At 55.6% G+C, this 17,226-nt stretch overlaps 1 protein-coding gene across 2 annotated transcripts in view; it reads right to left on the bottom strand.

The window, feature by feature from the left end:
* Positions 1 to 17,226, bottom strand: part of LOC129528748 (decreased expression in renal and prostate cancer protein-like) — a 90,630-nt gene that overhangs the window by 4,754 nt on the left and 68,650 nt on the right. Inside the window, exons 12-17 of one of the 2 annotated variants that reach the window (XM_063701767.1) lie at positions 3,464 to 3,521; positions 3,138 to 3,370; positions 2,985 to 3,068; positions 2,172 to 2,362; positions 333 to 532; positions 48 to 105 (exon numbers count right to left, since the gene is read on the bottom strand). The gene's annotated coding sequence lies outside the window, so the exon portion shown is untranslated. Of the gene's footprint in view, positions 1 to 47; positions 106 to 332; positions 533 to 2,171; positions 2,363 to 2,984; positions 3,069 to 3,137; positions 3,371 to 3,463; positions 3,522 to 3,748; positions 3,967 to 17,226 lie in introns of those variants that run through there. The other variant, XM_055370904.2, reaches the window with a different exon arrangement.

Genomic DNA, 17,226 nt, shown 5'->3' with positions numbered 1-17,226 from the left:
ATACGTATTATATATCCAATATATAATAAAATAATTATACAACTCACCATAATGTAGAATCAGTGGGCGTGTTAAGCTTGTTTTCCTGAAACTGGATGGTCCCACCTGAGCGTGATGGGAGAAAGTGACAGATCAATAGGTATTAGATACTCATAAGCACAGCGCAACCTAGATCCCTCACATGCATGGTTCACAACAGGGTGCGTTCTCCTATGAGAATCTAATGCTGCTGCTCATCTGAGAAGGTGGAGCTCAAGCGGGAATGTGAGCAAAGGGGAGTGGCTGTAAATACAGATGAAGCTTCCCTCACTCCCTCACTCGACACCACTCACCTCCTGCTGTGTGGCTCCCTACGGCTCCATGGCTCAGGGGTTGGGGACCCCTGCTCAAGTGCATCCAAAGCGACCCTTCCCACACCAGTCTTCATAGTGGTCAAGGGCAGCAACCACTTAGCTCCCAAGGCATGTGCCTCAGCTGGCATTTCGTCACAATCAACAGTAAGTGGTAGCTTGAGTCACTGTGAGGTCACTTCCTGGAAATCACCAGCATCCCATTTCCCACTGGCAAAGAGCTCAGCACTGCCCCCTGGGAAACCAAACCTATGCCCAAATCCCATCTGTGTGGGTTTATCTCCTGGGACCCTTCCTAACATATTAGTCAGAGTCCAATCAGGAAGCATAAACCACTCAAAAGTTTAAAGTGGTAAAATTTAATACGGAGAATTATTCATTATAACAGGTGAACAGCATAATGAGAGATTGGCTAGCACAAAGTAAAGAGAACTCTAGAGAATACAGGACTAGCCCAGGCCAGGCATGGTGGCTCAGGCCTGAAATTCCAGCAATTTGAGAAGCTAATGCAGGAGGATTGCTTAAGGCCAGGAGCTAGAGACCGGTCTGGACAGCACAGTGAGAACCTGTCTCTATCCAAAAGAAGAAAAAAGTTAGCTGGGAGTGGTGGTGCACACTTGTAGTCCCAGCTACTCGGAATGCTGAAGTTTGAGCCTGGGAGGTCAAGGCTGCAGCGAGGCATGATGATGCCACTACAGTCCAGCCTGGTGACAGAGCAAGACCCTGTCTCAAAGAACAAAACAACAACAACCATTTACAGACAGAAAAGAGATAGAGCTAATAAGCTAAGGAAAGATGTTGAAATGTGACAAGTAAAGTAATATGAGGTCTTTTATCTATTTAAAATAATCAAACAAAAAATGACTTACTAAATTATAATACCCTGTGCTGGCAAAGGTGCAGTGAAATGGGCACTTTCTTATACTATGAGGGGTGTTTAAATTGTGTATAAGCCTTCCCGGGTAAAGCTTGTCAATTTTTTAAAATAATGGAGACAGGGTCTCACCATACTGCCATACTGCCTCCTCCAACTCTTGGCCTCAAGCAATCCTCCTCTCTTAGCCTCCCAAAGTGCTAAGATTATAGCTGGGAGGCACCCAAAACCCTGTCAATTTACATCAAGGGTAATGAGAATGTCCATTCACCATGACTCACAGTAATCTTACTTCTGGGGAGCCAATTCAATCTAAACAAAAGGTCATCTGTACACACACAGTAAAAATCTGGGAGTAACTGAAGACAGAGTTGGTAAGTGAAATAAGAAACAGTTCTAAGAAATTAAACTATGGTATCAATAGGCACCTGGTATAAAAGGTCAGTTGATGTTAGCTGCTACTTTTTTGTTGTTTTGAGACAGGGTCTCACTCTGTCACCCAGGCTGGAGTGCAGAGGCCTGATCATGACTCACTGCAGTCTCAGCCTCCCTGGGCTTGAGTCATCCTCCCACCTCAGCCTCCCAAGTAGCTGGGACTACAGGAACGTGCCACCACACTAGGCTAATTCATGTATTTTTCTGTAGGGATGGTGACTCCCCCTTTGTTTCCAAGGCCTATCGCAAACTCTTGGCCTCAAGCCATCCTCCTGCCTCAGCCTCCCAAAATCTTGCGATTACCAGTGTGAGCCACCACACCTGGCCAGCTGCTACTTTTAGCAATATTATTATTATTATTCCACTCCATTAAAAATTATTATTTTCAAGGCTATGCAACAGTATGTATCCTACAGCGTAATTGTAAAAACATAAACAGTTGCCGTCCCTCAGTATACAGAATTAGTTACAGCCCCCCATCTCTGCATATACCAAAATCCATGCTTACTCACGTTTCGCTGTCACCCCTCTGGAATCCACGTATGCGAAAATACCAAATATTAGTTGGGCATAGTGGCAAGCACCTGTAGTCTCAACCACGTGGGAGGTTGAGATGGGAGGATCGCTTCAGCCTGGAAGGTTGAGGCTGCAGTCAGCTGCGATAGCACTACTACCCTCCAGCCTTCGACAACAGAGGGAGACCCTGTCTCAGAAAAAAAAAAACAAAATAAAACAGGTTAGAAATTGTAATGAGGTCTGTTGGGCAAAATTCCATATAAGCATAGTATAAATTAATAAAGCAAATCGTGATAAATTAGTACGATTGACTTTCTGGAGTTTCTGACAATAAAAGTAAGGAAAATGCAGAACACAAAGACAGAGAGTAAAAAGAGAAATTAGGAAAGCATTCTACATGTTTAATAGGAAGACACTGGCCGTGTTCGTGCAGCGGCAGTATGTCGTGACATGACATACTTTGGAGAGAAGTTAACAGATGAGGAAGTTGATAAAAATCATCAGAGAAGCAAAATACTGGTAGCGACACTCAAGGAAACCACGAAATTTCCATAACTTATGTCAGCAAAGTGGGAATATTGTACAGTGTGTGTTGAAGTTCCTATACAACATTGTTTATCTGCCGTTTGTTTGTTTGTAAGGAATGTATATACTAAAAGTTCTTCTTGCTGTCAAAAGAATATGTGTGAATAAGTCATTTTAACTTATTCTTCTGTTTTTCTTTTATCTTCCTGCCATCATCCCACAGCCTTACTTTAGAAATTTTTTCTTTAGAAAATTGAACAAGTGCCCCTTGTGGTGGCACATACCTCGAGGATGGGAGGCAGGGGTGGAAGGGTCACTTGAGCCCATTAGTTTGACACCAGCCTGGCCAACAAAGTGAGACCCCATGTCTGCAAAACAATTTAAAAATTAGCCAAGTATCGTCATGTATACCTACAGTCCCAGCTACCTCAACTTACGGAGAAAGTTCAGGGCCTGGAGAGAAGGCTGGGAGGCAGGAGCTGGGTCTAAAGAGGCCATTGTAACGATGGAGCTGTGCCTGTGGAGGCTGTTGTGAGGCAGTAGGCTCATCTGCGGAGACTGCCGTGAGGTAGGGTATGGGCCTCAATACGCCATTGTGAGTCATGAGCTTGGTCTGTAGAGGCTGACTGGAGAGAGTTCTGGGCCTGGCGAGGCTGCCGGGAGGTAGGAGCTGGGCCAAAAGATTGAAGCACATTTACGTTTATTAGGCACTTCATTTCCATTATTACACTGGAATATATAATAAAATAATTATAGAACTCACCATAATGTAGAATCAGTGGGCGTGTTAAGCTTGTTTTCCTGAAACTGGATGGTCCCACCTGAGCGTGATGGGAGAAAGTGACAGATCAATAGGTATTAGATTCTCATAAGAACAGCGCAACCTAGATCCCTCACATGCACGGTTCACAACAGGGTGCGTTCTCCTATGAGAATCTAATGCTGCTGCTCATCTGAGAAGGTGGAGCTCAGGCGGGAATGTGAGCAAAGGGGAGTGGCTGTAAATACAGACGAAGCTTCCCTCACTCCCTCACTCGACACCACTCACCTGCTGTGTGGCTCCTTACGGCTCCATGGCTCAGGGGTTGGGGACCCCTACTCAAGTGCATCTAAAGCGACCCTTCCCACACCAGTCTACATAGTAGTCAAGGGCAGCAACCACTTAGCCCCCAAGGCATGTGCCTCAGCTGGCATTTCATCACAATCAACAGTAAGTGGTAGCTTGAGTCACTGTGAGGTCACTTCCTGGAAATCACCCTAACCCTGGGCCCTGAACCTAAAACCCTAACCCTGGGCCATGACCGTAAAACCCTATCCCTGGGCCCTGGCCCGGAGCCTAAAACCATATCCCTGGGCCCTGGCCCGGAGCCTAAAACCCTATCCCTGGGCACTGGCCCGGAGCCTAAAACCCTAACCCTGGGCACTGGCCCTGAGCCTAAAACCCTACCCATTGGCCCTGGCCCTGAGCCTAAAACCCTAACACTGGGCCCTGGCCCTGAGCCTAAAACCCTAACCGTGGGCCCTGGAACTGAGCCTAAAACCCTAACCATGGGCCCTGGCCCTGAGCCTAAAACCCTATCCCTGGGCCCTGGCCCTGAGCCTAAAACCCTAACCCTGGGCCCTAACCCTAAAACAACCATAACCCTGGGCCGTGACCCTAAAACAACCATAACCCAGGGCCATGACCCTAAAACAACCCTAACCCTGGGCCCTGACCCTAAAACAATGCTAACCCTGGGCCCAGACCCTAAAACAACCCTAACCCTGGGCACTGACCCTGAATCAACCCTAACCCTGGGCCCTGACACTGAAACAACCCTAACCCTGGGCCCTCACCCTGAAACAACCCAAACCCTGGGCCCTGACCCTGAAACAACCCTAACCCTGGGCCCTGACCCTGAAACAACCCTAACCCTGGGCCCTGACCCTGAAACAACCCTAACCCTGGGCACTGACCCTGAATCAACCCTAACCCTGGGCCCTGACCCTGAAACAACCCTAACCCTGGGCCCTGACCCTGAAACAACCCTAACCCTGGGCCCTGACCCTGAAACAACCCTAACCCTGGGCCCTGACCCTAAAACAACCCTAACCCTGTGCACTGACCCTATAACAACCCTAACCCTGGGCCCTGACCCTAAAACAGCACTAACCCTGGCCCCTGACCCTAAAACAACCCTAACCCTGGGACCGGGCACTGATCCTAAAACAACCCTACCCTGGGCCCTGGCCCTGACCCTACAAAAACCCTAACCCTGGGCCCTGGCACAGACCATAAAACAACCCTAAACCTGGGCCCTGGCCCTGACCCTAAAATAAACCTAACCCTGGGCCATGGCCCTGAGCCTAAAACCCAAACCCTGGGCCCTGGCCCTCAGCCTAAAACCCTAACTCTGGGCCCTGACCCTAAAAGAACCCTAACCCTGGGTCCTGGCCCTGACCCTACAACAACCCTAAACCTGGCCCTGGCCCTGACCCTAAAACAACCCTAACCCTGGGCCCTGGCCCTGACCCTAAAACAACCCTAACCCTGGGCCCTGTCCCTGACCTTAAAACAACCCTAACCCTGGGCCCTGGCCCTGACCCTAAAACAACCCTAACCCTGGGCCCTGACCCTGACTCTAAAACACTAACCCTGGGACCTGGCCCTGAGCCTAAAACCCTAACCCTGGGCCCCGGCCCTGAGCCTAAAACCCTAACCCTGGACCCTGGACATGAGCCTAAAACCCAAACCCTGGGCCCTGGCCCTGAGCCTAAAACCCTAACCCTGAACCCTGGCCATTACCCTAAAACCCTAACCCTGGGCCCTGACCCTGAGCCTAAAACCCTAACCCTGGGCCCTAACCCTAAAACACCCCTAACCCTGGGCCCCGGGCCCTGACCCTAAAGCCCTAACCCTGGGCCCCGCGCCCTGGCCCTAAAGCCCTAACCCTGGGCCCCGGGACCTGACCCTAAAGCCCTAACCCTGGGCCCCGAGCCCTGCCGCTAAAGCCCTAACCCTGGGCCCCGGGCCCTGGCCCTAAAGCCCTAACCCTGGGCCCCAGGCCCTGCCCCTAAAGCCCTAACCCTGGGCCCCGGTCCCTGGCCCTAAAGCCCTAACCCTGGGCCCCGGGCCCTGGCCCAAATGCCCTAACCCTGGGCCCCGGGCCCTGGCCCAAATGCCCTAACCCTGGGCCCCCGGCCTTGGCCCTAAAGCCCTAACCCTGGGCCCCCGGCCATGGCCCTAAAGCCTTAACCCTGGGCCCCGGGCCCTGGCCCTAAACCCTAACCCGGGGCCCCGGGCCCTGGCCGTAAATCCCTAACCCTGGGCCCCGGGCCCTGGCCCTAAAGCCCTAACCCTGGGACCCGGGCCCTGGCCCTAAAGCCCTAACCCTGGGACCCAGGCCCTGGCCCTAAAGCCCTAACCCTGGGACCCGGGCCCTGGCCCTTAAACCCTAACCCTGGGCCCTGACCCTAAAACAACCCTAACCTTGGGCCCTCACCCTAAAACAACCCGAACCCTGGGCCCTGACCCTAAAACCCTAACCCTGGGCCATGGCCCTGAGCCTAAAACCCTATCCCTGGTCCCTGGCCCTGAGCCTAAAATGCTAACCCTGGGCCCTGGGCCCTGAGCTGAAAACCCTAACCCTGGGCCCTGGCCCTGGGCCGAAAACCCTAACCTTAGGCACTGGCCCTGAGCCTGAAACCCCAACCCTGGGCCCTGACCCTACAACAACCCTAACCCTGGGCCCTGACCCTAAAACAACCCTAACCCTGGGCCCTGGCCCTAAAACAACCCTAACACTGGCCCCTGACCCTAAAACAACCCTAACCCTGGGCCCTGTCCCTAAAACAACCCTAACCCTGGGCCCTGTCCCTAAAACAACCCTAACCCTTGGCCCTGACCCTAAAACAACCCCAACCCGGGGCCCTGACCCTAAAACAACCCTAACCCTGGGCCCTGACCCTAAAAACAACCATAACCCTGGGCCCTCGGCCTGACCCTAAAACAAACCTAACCCTGGGCCCTGGCCATGACCCTAAAACAACCCTAACCCTGGGCCCTGGGCCTGACCCTAAAACAACCCTAAACCTGGGCCCTGGCACTGAGCCTAAAACCCTAACCCTGGGCCCTGGACATGAGCCTAAAACCCTAACCCTGGGCCCTGGCCCTGAAACAACCCTAACCCTGGGCCCTGACCCTGAAACAACCCTAACCCTGGGCCCTGACCCTGAAACAACCCTAACCCTGGGCCCTGACCCTGAAACAACCCTAACCCTGGGCCCAGACCCTGAAACAACCCCAACCCTGTGCCCTGACCCTAAAACTACCCTAACCCTGGGCCCTGACCCTAAAACAACCCTAACCCTGGGCCCTGACCCTAAAACAACCCTAACCCTGGGCCCTGAAATTAAAACAACCATAATCCTGGGCCCTGGCCCTGACCCTAAAACAACCCTAACCCTGGGCCCTGACCCTAAAACAACCCTAACCCTGGACCCTGACCCAAAAACAACCCTAACCCTGGGCCCTAACACTAAAACAACTATAACCATGGGCCCTGACCCTAAAACAACCCTAACCCTTGGCCCTGACCCTAAAACAACCCCAACCCTGGGCCCTGACCCTAAAACAACCCTAACCCTGGGCTCTGACCCTAAAACAACCATAACCCTGGGCCCTGGCCCTGACCCTAGAACAACCCTAACCATGAGCCCTGGACCTGACCCTAAAACAACCCTAAACCTGGGCCCTGGCCCTGAGCCTAAAACCCTATCCCTGGGCCCTGGCCCTGGGCCTAAAACCCTAACCCTGGGCACTGACCCTAAAACAACCCTAAACCTGGGCCCCGGCCCTGACCCTAAAACAACCCTAACCCTGGGCCCTGACCCTAAAACAAACCTAACCCTGGACCCTGACCCAAAAACAACCCTAACCCTGGGCCCTAAACCTAAAGCAACCCTAACCCTGGGCCCTGACCCTAAAGCAACCCTAACCCTGGGCCCTGACCCTAAAACAACCATAACCCTGGGCCCTGACCCCAAAACAACCTTAACCCTGGGTCCTGTCCCTAAAACTACCTTAAACCTGGGCCCTGACCCTAAAACAACCCGAACCCTTGTCCCTGACCCTAAATCAACCGCAACCCTGGGCTCTGACCCTAAAACAACCCTAACCCTGGTCCCTGACCCTAAAACAACCCTAACCCTGTGCCCTGGCCATAACCCTAAAACAACCCTAACCTTGGGCGCTGGCCCTGACCACAAAACAACCCTAAACCTGGGCCATGGCCCTGAGCATAAAACCCTAACCCAGGGCCCGGGACCTGAGCCTAAAACCCTAACCCTGGGCCCTGACCCTAAAACAACCCTAACATTGGGCCCTGACCCTAAAACAACCCTAACCCTGGGCCCTGGCCCTGACCCTAAAACAACCCTAACCCTGGGCCCTAGCCCTGACCCTAAAACAAACCTTACCCTGGGCCGTGACCCTAAAACAACCCTAATCCTGGGCCCTGGCCCTGACCCTAAAACAACCCTAACCCTGGGCCCTGGCCCTGACCCTAAAACAACCCTAACCCTGGGCCATGGCCCTGACCCTAAAACAAACTAACCCTGGGCCCTGACCCTAAAACAACCCTAACCCAGGGCCCTGACCCTAAAACAACCCTAAACCTGGGCCCTGACCCTAAAACAACCCTAACCCTGGGCCCTGGCCCTGACCATAAAACAACCCTAACCCTGGGCCCTGACCATAAAACAACCCTAACCCTGGGCCCTGGCTCTGACCCTAAAACAACCCTAACCCTGGGACCTGGCCATGAACCTAAAACAACCCTAACCCTGGGCCCTAGCCCTGACCCTAAAATAACCCAAACCCTGGGCCCCGGCCCTGAGCTTAAAACCCTAACCCTGGGCCCTGGACCTGAGCCTAAAACCCTAACCTTGGGCCCTGGCCCTGACCCTAAAACAACCCTAAACCTGGGCCCTGGCCCTGACCCTAAAACAAACCTAACCCTGGGCCCTGATCCTCTAACAACCCTAACCCTGAGCCCTGACCCTCAAACAACCCTAACCCTGGGCCCTGACCCTAAAACAACCCTAACCCTGGGCCCCGACCCTGAGCCTAAAACTCTAACCCTGGGCCATGGCCCTGAGCCTAAAACCCTATCCCTGGGCTCTGCGCCTGAGCCAACAACCATAACCCGGGGCCCTGGCCCTGAGCCTAAAACCCTAACCCTGGGCCCTGGACCTGAGCCTAAAACCCTAACCCTGGGCCTTGGCCCTGACCCTAAAACCCTAACCCTGGGCCCTGGCCCTGAGCCTAAAACCCTATCCCTGGTCCCTGGCCCTGAGCCTAAAACCCTAACCCTGGGCCCTGGCCCTGACCTTAATAAAACCCTAACCCTGGTCCCTGACCCTAAAACAACCCTAACCCAGGGCCCTGACCCTGAAACAACCCTAACCCTGGGCCCTGACCCGAAAACAACCCTAACCCTGGGCCCTAACCCTAAAACAACCCTAACTCTGGGACCTGATCCTAAAACAACCATAACGCTGGGCCCTGTCCCTAAAACAACCCTAACCCTGGGCCCTGACCCTAAAACAACCCTCACCCTGGGCCCTGACCCAAAGACAACCCTAACCCTGGGACCTGACCCTAAAACAACCATAACCCAGGGCCCTGACCCTAAAACAACCCTAACCCTGGGCCCTGACCTTAAAACAACCCTACCCCTGGGCCCTGACCCTAAAACAACCCTAACCCTAGGCCATGGCCCTGACCCTAAAACAACCTAACCCTGGGCCCTGACCCTAAAACAACCCTAACCCAGGGCCCTGACACTAAAACAATCCTAAACCTGTGCCCTGACCCTAAAACAACCCTAACCCTGGGCCATGCCCTGACCCTAAAACAAACTAACCCTGGGCCCTGACCCTAAAACAACCCTAACCCAGGGCCCTGACCCTAAAACAACCCTAAACCTGGGCCCTGACCCTAAAACAACCCTAACCCTGGGCCCTGGCCCTGAGCCTAACACCTTAACCCTGGGCCCTGACCCTGAGCCTAAAACCCTAACCTTGCGCACTGGCCCTAAGCCTGAAACCCCAACCCTGGCCCCTGGCCCTGAGCCTGAAATCCTAACCCTGGGCCCGGACCCTAAAACAACCCTAACCCTGGGACCTGACCCTCAAACAACCCTAACCCTGGGCCCTGAACATGAAACAACCCTAACCCTGGGCCCTGACCCTGAAACAACCCTAACCCTGGGCCCTGACCCTGAAACAACCCTAACCCTGGGCCCTGACCCTGAAACAACCCTAACCCTGGGCCCTGACCCTAAAACAACCCTAACCCAGGGCCCTGACCCTAAAACAACCCTAACCTTGGGCCCTGACCCTAAAATAACCCTAACCCTGGGCCCTGGCCCTGAACCCAAAACAACCCTAACCCTGGTCCCTGGCCCTGACCTTAAAACAAACCTAACCCTGGGCCCTGACCCTCAAACAACCCTAACCTTGGGCCTGACCCTCAAACAACCCTAACCCTGGGCCCTGACCCTAAAACAACCCTAACCCTGGGCCCTGACCCTAAAACAACCCTAACGCTGGGCCCTGGCCCTGACCCTAAAACAACCCTAACCCTGGGCCCTGGCCGTGACCCTAAAACAACCCTAACCTTGGGCCCTGACCCTGACCCTAAAGCAACCCTAACCCTGGGCCCTGGCCCTGACCCTAAAACAACCCTAAACCTGGGCCCTGGCCGTGACCCTAAAACAACGCTAAACTTGGGCCCTGGCCCTGACCCTAAAGCAACCCTAACCCTGGGCCCTGGCCCTGACCCTAAAACAACCCTAACCCTGGGACCTGGCCGTGACCCTAAAACAACGCTAACCCTGGGCCCTGGCCCTGACCCTAAAACAACCCTAACACTGGGCCCTGACCCTAAAACAACCCTAAACCAGAGCCCTGACCCTAAAACAACCCTACCCGGGGACCTGAGCCTAAAACGCTAACCCTGGGCCCTGGCCCTGAGCCTAAAACCCTAACCCTGGGCCCTGGCCCTGAGCCTACAACCCTAACCCTGGGCCCTGGAGCTGAGCATAAAACCCTAACCCTGGGCCCTGGCCCTGAGCCTAAAACCCTAACACTGCGCCCTGGCCCTGAGCCTTAAACCCTAACCCTGGGCCCTGGCCCTGAGCCTAAAACCCTAACCCTGTGCCCTGGCCCTGAGCCTAAAACCCTAACCCTGGGCCCTGGCCCTGAGCCTAAAACCCTAACCCTGGGCCCTGGCCCTGAGCCTAAAACCCTAACCCTGGGCCCTGGCCCTGATCCTAAAACCCTAACCGTGGGCCCTATCCCTAAAACAACCCTAAGCCTGGGCCCTGACCCTAAAACAACCCCGAACCTGGGCCCTAACACTAAAACAACCCTAACCCTGGGCCCTGACCCTAAAACAACCATACTCCTGGGCCCTGGCCCTGACCCTAAAACAACCCGAACCCTGGGACCTGGCCATGACCCTAAAACAACCCTAACACTGGGCCCTGGCCCTGACCCTAAAACAACCCTAAACCTGGGCCCTGGCCCTGAGCCTAAAACCCTAACCCTGGGCCCTGGACCTGAGCCTAAAACCCTAACCCTTGGCCCTGAACCTAAAACAACCCTAACTTTGGGCCCTGGCCCTCACCCTAAAACACCCCTAGCCCTGGGCCCTGGCCCTGACCCTAAAACAACCATAACCCTGGGCCCTGACCCTAAAACAACCCCAACACTGGGCCCTAACACTAAAACAATCCTAACCCTGGGCCCTGACCCTGAAAGAACCCTAACCCTGGGCCCTGACGCTGAAACAACCCTAACCCCGGGCCCTGACCCTGAAACAAACCTAACCCCGGGCCCTGTCCCTAAAACAACGCTAACCCTGGGCCCTGACCCTAAAACAAACCTAACCCTGGGCCCTTACCCTAAAACAACCCTAACCCTGGGCCCTGACCCTAAAACGACCGTAACCCAGGGCCCTGACCCTAAAACAACCCTAACCCTGAGCCCTGACCTTAAAACAACCCTACCCCTGGGCCCTGACCCTGAAACAACCCTAACCCTGGGCCCTGACCCTAAAACAACCCTAACCCTTGGCCCTGGCCCTGAGCCTAAAACTCTAACCCTGGGCCATGGCCCTGAGCCTAAAATCCTATCCCTGGGCTCTGCCCCTGAGCCCACAACCATAACCCGGGACCCTGGCCCTGAGCCTAAAACCCTAACCCTGGGCCCTGGCCCTGAGCCTAAAACCCTAACCCTGGGCCTTGGGCCTGACCCTAAAACCCTAACCCTGGGCCCTGGCCCTGACCCTAAAACCCTATCCCTGGTCCCTGGCAATGAGCCTGAAACCCTAACCTGGGGCCCTGGCCCTGAGCCTAAAACCCTAACCCTGGGCCCTGGCCCTGAGCCTAAAACCCTAACCCTGGGCCCTGGCCCTGAGCCTAAAACCCTAACCGTGGGCCCTGGCCCTGAGCCGAAAACCCTAACCTTGGGCTCTGGCCCTGAGCCTGAAACCCCAAACATGGGCTCTGGCCCAGAGCCTAAAACCCTAACCCTGGGCCCTAGCCCTAAAAGAACCATAACCCTGGGCCCTGACCCTAAAACAACCCTAACCCTGCTCCCTGACCCTAAAACAAACCTAACCCTGGGCCCCGACCCTAAAACAACCCTAACCCTGGCCCCTGACCCTAAAACAACCATAATCCTGGGCCCTGGCCCTGACCCTAAAACAACCCTAACCCTGGGACCTGGCCATGACCCGAAAACAACCCTAACCCTGGGCCCTGGCCATGACCCTAAAACAACCCTAAACCTGTGCCCTGGCCCTGAGCCTAAAACCCTAACCCTGGACCCTGGCACAGAGCCTAAAACACTAACCCTGTGCTGTAACCCTAAAAGAACCATAACCCTGGGCCATGACCCTAAAACAACCCTAAACCTGGGCCCTGACCCTAAAACAACCGTAACCCTGGGCCCTGGCCCTGACCCTAAAACAACCCTAACCCTGGGACCTGGCCATGACCCTAAAACAACCCTAACCCTGGGCCCTGGCCCTGACCCTAAAACAACCCTAAACCTGGGCCCTGGCCCTGAGCCAAAAACCCTAACCCTGGGACTTGGACCTGAGCCTAAAACCCTAACCCTGGGCCCTGAACCTAAAACAACCCTAACTTTGGGCCCTGGCCCTGACCCTAAAACAACCCTAACCCTGGGCCCTGGCCCTGACCCTAAAACAACGCTAACCCTGGGACCTGGCCCTGACCCTATAACAACCCTAACCCAGGGCCCTGACCCTAAAACAACCCTAACCCTGGGCCCTGACCGTAAAGCCCTAACCCTGGGCACCGGGCCCTGGTCCTAAAGCCCTAACCCTGGGACCCGGGCCCTGCCCCTAAAGCCCTAATCCTGGGCCCCGGGCCCTGGCCCTAAAGCCCTAACCCTGGGCCCCGGGCCCTGGCCCTAAAGCCCTAACCCTGGGCCCCGGGCCCTGGCCCTAAAGCCCTAACCATGGGCCCAGGGCCCTGGCCCTAAAGCCCTAACCCTGTGCCCGGGGCGCTGGCCCTAAAGCCCTAACCCTAGGCCCTGACCCTAAAACAACCCTAACCCCGGGCCCTGACCCTAAAACAACCCTAACCCTGGGCCCTGACCCTATAACAACCCTAACCCTGGGCCCTGACGCTAAAACAACCCTAGCCCTGGGCATTGGCCCTGACCCTAAAAGAACCCTAACCCTGGGACCTGGCCCTGACCCTAAAACAACCCTAACCCTGGGCCCTGGCCCTGAGCCTAAAACCCTAACCCTGGGCCCTGGCTCTGAGCCTAAAACCCTAACCTTGGGATCTGGCCCTGAGACTGAAACCCCAACCCTAGGCCTTGGCCCTGAGCCTAACACCCTATACCTGGGCCCTGGCCGTGACCCTAAAACCCTAACCCTGGGCCCTGACCCTAAAACAACCCTAACCCTGGGCCCTGACCCTAAAACAACCATAAACCTGGGCCCTGGGCCTGACCCTAATACAATCCTAACCCTGGGCCCTGACCCTAAAACAACCCTAACCCAGGGCCCTGACCCTAAAACAACCCTAACCCTAGGCCCTGACCCTAAAACAACCCTAACCCTGGGCCCTGACCCTAAAACAACCCTAACCCTGGGCCATGCCCTGACCCTAAAACAAACTAACCCTGGGCCCTGACCCTAAAACAACCCTAACCCTGGGCCCTGACCGTAAAACAACCCTAACCCTGGGCCCTATCCCTAAAACAACCCTAACCCTGGGCCCTGACCCTGAAACAACCCTAACCCTGGGTCCTGACCCTGAAACAACCCTAACCCTGGGCCCTGAACCTGAAACAACCCTAACCCTGGGCCCTTACCCTGAAACAACCCTAACCCTGGGCCCTGATCCTGAAACAACCCTAACCCTGGGCCCTGACCCTGAAAGAACCCTAACCCTGGGCCCTGACCCTGAAACAACCCTAACCCTGGGCCCTGACCCTAAAACCCTAACCCTGGGCCCTGGCCCTGACCCTAAAACCCTATCCCTGGTCCCTGGCAATGAGCCTAAAACCCTAACCTGGGGCCCTGGCCCTGAGCCTAAAACCCTAACCCTGGGCCCTGGCCCTGAGCCTAAAACCCTAACCCTGGGCCCTGGACCTATAGCAACCCTAACACTGGGCCCTGACCCTAAAACAACCCTAGCCCTGGGCATTGGCCCTGACCCTAAAACAACCCTAGCCCTGGGCATTGGCCCTGACCCTAAAACAACCCTAACCCTGGGCCCTGGCCCTGACCCTAAAACAACCCTAACCCTGGGCCCTGGCCCTGAGCCTAAAACCCTAACCCTGGGCCCTGGCCCTGAGCCTAAATCCCTAACCCTGGGCCTTGGGCCTGACCCTAAAACTCTAACCCTGGGCCCTGGCCCTGACCCTAAAACCCTATCCCTGGTCCCTGGCAATGAGCCTGAAACCCTAACCTGGGGCCCTGGCCCTGAGCCTAAAACCCTAACCCTGGGCCCTGGCCCTGAGCCTAAAACCCTAACCCTGGGACCTAACCCTAAAACAACCATAACCCTGGGCCCTGACCCTAAAACAACCCTAACCCTGGGCCCTGACCCTAAAACAACCCTAACCCTGGGCCCTGACCCTAAAACAACCCTAACCCTGGGCCCTATCCCTAAAACAACCCTAACCCTGGGCCCTGACCCTGAAACAACCCTAACCCTGGGCCCTGACACTGAAACAACCCTAACCCTGGGCCCTGACCCTAAAACAACCCTAACCCTGGGCCCTGACTCTAAAACCCTAACCCTGGGCCCTAGGCAGTGACCCTAAAACCCTAAACCTGGGACATGGGCCCTGACCCTAAAACCCTAACCCTGGGCCCTGGGACCTGACACTAAAACCCTAACCCTGGGCCCTGACCCTAAAACCCTAACCCTGGGCCCTGGGCCCAGACCCTAAAACCCTAACCCTGTGCCCTGGCCCTGAGCCTAAAACCCTAACCCTGGGCCCTGGCCCTGAGCCTAAAACCCTAACCCTGTGCCCTGGCCCTGAGCCTAAAACCCTAACCCTGGGCCCTGGCCCTGAGCCTAAAACCCTAACCCTGGGCCATGGCGCTGACCCTAAAACCCTAACCCTCGGCCCTGGCCCTGATCATAAAACCATAACCGTGGGCCCTGACCCTAAAACATCCCTAACCCTCGGCCCTGGCCCTGAGCCTAAAACCCTACCCGTGGGCCCTGACCCTAAAACAACCCTAACCCTGGGCCCTGGCCCTGACCCTAAAACAAACCTAACCCTGGGCCCTGACCCTAAAACAACCCTAACCCAGGGCCCTGACCCTAAAACAACCCTAACCTTGGGCCCTGACCCTAAAATAACCCTAACCCTGGGCCCTGGCCCTGAACCCAAAACAACCCTAACCCTGGTCCCTGGCCCTGACCTTAAAACAAACCTAACCCTGGGCCCTGACCCTCAAACAACCCTAACCTTGGGCCTGACCCTCAAACAACCCTAACCCTGGGCCCTGACCCTAAAACAACCCTAACCCTGGGCCCTGACCCTAAAACAACCCTAACGCTGGGCCCTGGCCCTGACCCTAAAACAACCCTAACCCTGGGCCCTGGCCGTGACCCTAAAACAACCCTAACCTTGGGCCCTGACCCTGACCCTAAAGCAACCCTAACCCTGGGCCCTGGCCCTGACCCTAAAACAACCCTAAACCTGGGCCCTGGCCGTGACCCTAAAACAACGCTAAACTTGGGCCCTGGCCCTGACCCTAAAGCAACCCTAACCCTGGGCCCTGGCCCTGACCCTAAAACAACCCTAACCCTGGGACCTGGCCGTGACCCTAAAACAACGCTAACCCTGGGCCCTGGCCCTGACCCTAAAACAACCCTAACACTGGGCCCTGACCCTAAAACAACCCTAAACCAGAGCCCTGACCCTAAAACAACCCTACCCGGGGACCTGAGCCTAAAACGCTAACCCTGGGCCCTGGCCCTGAGCCTAAAACCCTAACCCTGGGCCCTGGCCCTGAGCCTACAACCCTAACCCTGGGCCCTGGAGCTGAGCATAAAACCCTAACCCTGGGCCCTGGCCCTGAGCCTAAAACCCTAACACTGCGCCCTGGCCCTGAGCCTTAAACCCTAACCCTGGGCCCTGGCCCTGAGCCTAAAACCCTAACCCTGTGCCCTGGCCCTGAGCCTAAAACCCTAACCCTGGGCCCTGGCCCTGAGCCTAAAACCCTAACCCTGGGCCCTGGCCCTGAGCCTAAAACCCTAACCCTGGGCCCTGGCCCTGATCCTAAAACCCTAACCGTGGGCCCTATCCCTAAAACAACCCTAAGCCTGGGCCCTGACCCTAAAACAACCCCGAACCTGGGCCCTAACACTAAAACAACCCTAACCCTGGGCCCTGACCCTAAAACAACCATACTCCTGGGCCCTGGCCCTGACCCTAAAACAACCCGAACCCTGGGACCTGGCCATGACCCTAAAACAACCCTAACACTGGGCCCTGGCCCTGACCCTAAAACAACCCTAAACCTGGGCCCTGGCCCTGAGCCTAAAACCCTAACCCTGGGCCCTGGACCTGAGCCTAAAACCCTAACCCTTGGCCCTGAACCTAAAACAACCCTAACTTTGGGCCCTGGCCCTCACCCTAAAACACCCCTAGCCCTGGGCCCTGGCCCTGACCCTAAAACAACCATAACCCTGGGCCCTGACCCTAAAACAACCCCAACACTGGGCCCTAACACTAAAACAATCCTAACCCTGGGCCCTGACCCTGAAAGAACCCTAACCCTGGGCCCTGACGCTGAAACAACCCTAACCCCGGGCCCTGACCCTGAAACAAACCTAACCCCGGGCCCTGTCCCTAAAACAACGCTAACCCTGGGCCCTGACCCTAAAACAAACCTAACCCTGGGCCCTTACCCTAAAACAACCCTAACCCTGGGCCCTGACCCTAAAACGACCGTAACCCAGGGCCCTGACCCTAAAA

This window comes from Gorilla gorilla, chromosome 20 (genome assembly GCF_029281585.2).
Source record: "Gorilla gorilla gorilla isolate KB3781 chromosome 20, NHGRI_mGorGor1-v2.1_pri, whole genome shotgun sequence".
In the NCBI taxonomy this organism is placed as follows: domain Eukaryota; kingdom Metazoa; phylum Chordata; class Mammalia; order Primates; family Hominidae; genus Gorilla; species Gorilla gorilla.
Note: the sequence above shows the minus strand (reverse complement) of the source record. Positions and strands in the feature narration are given on the sequence as shown.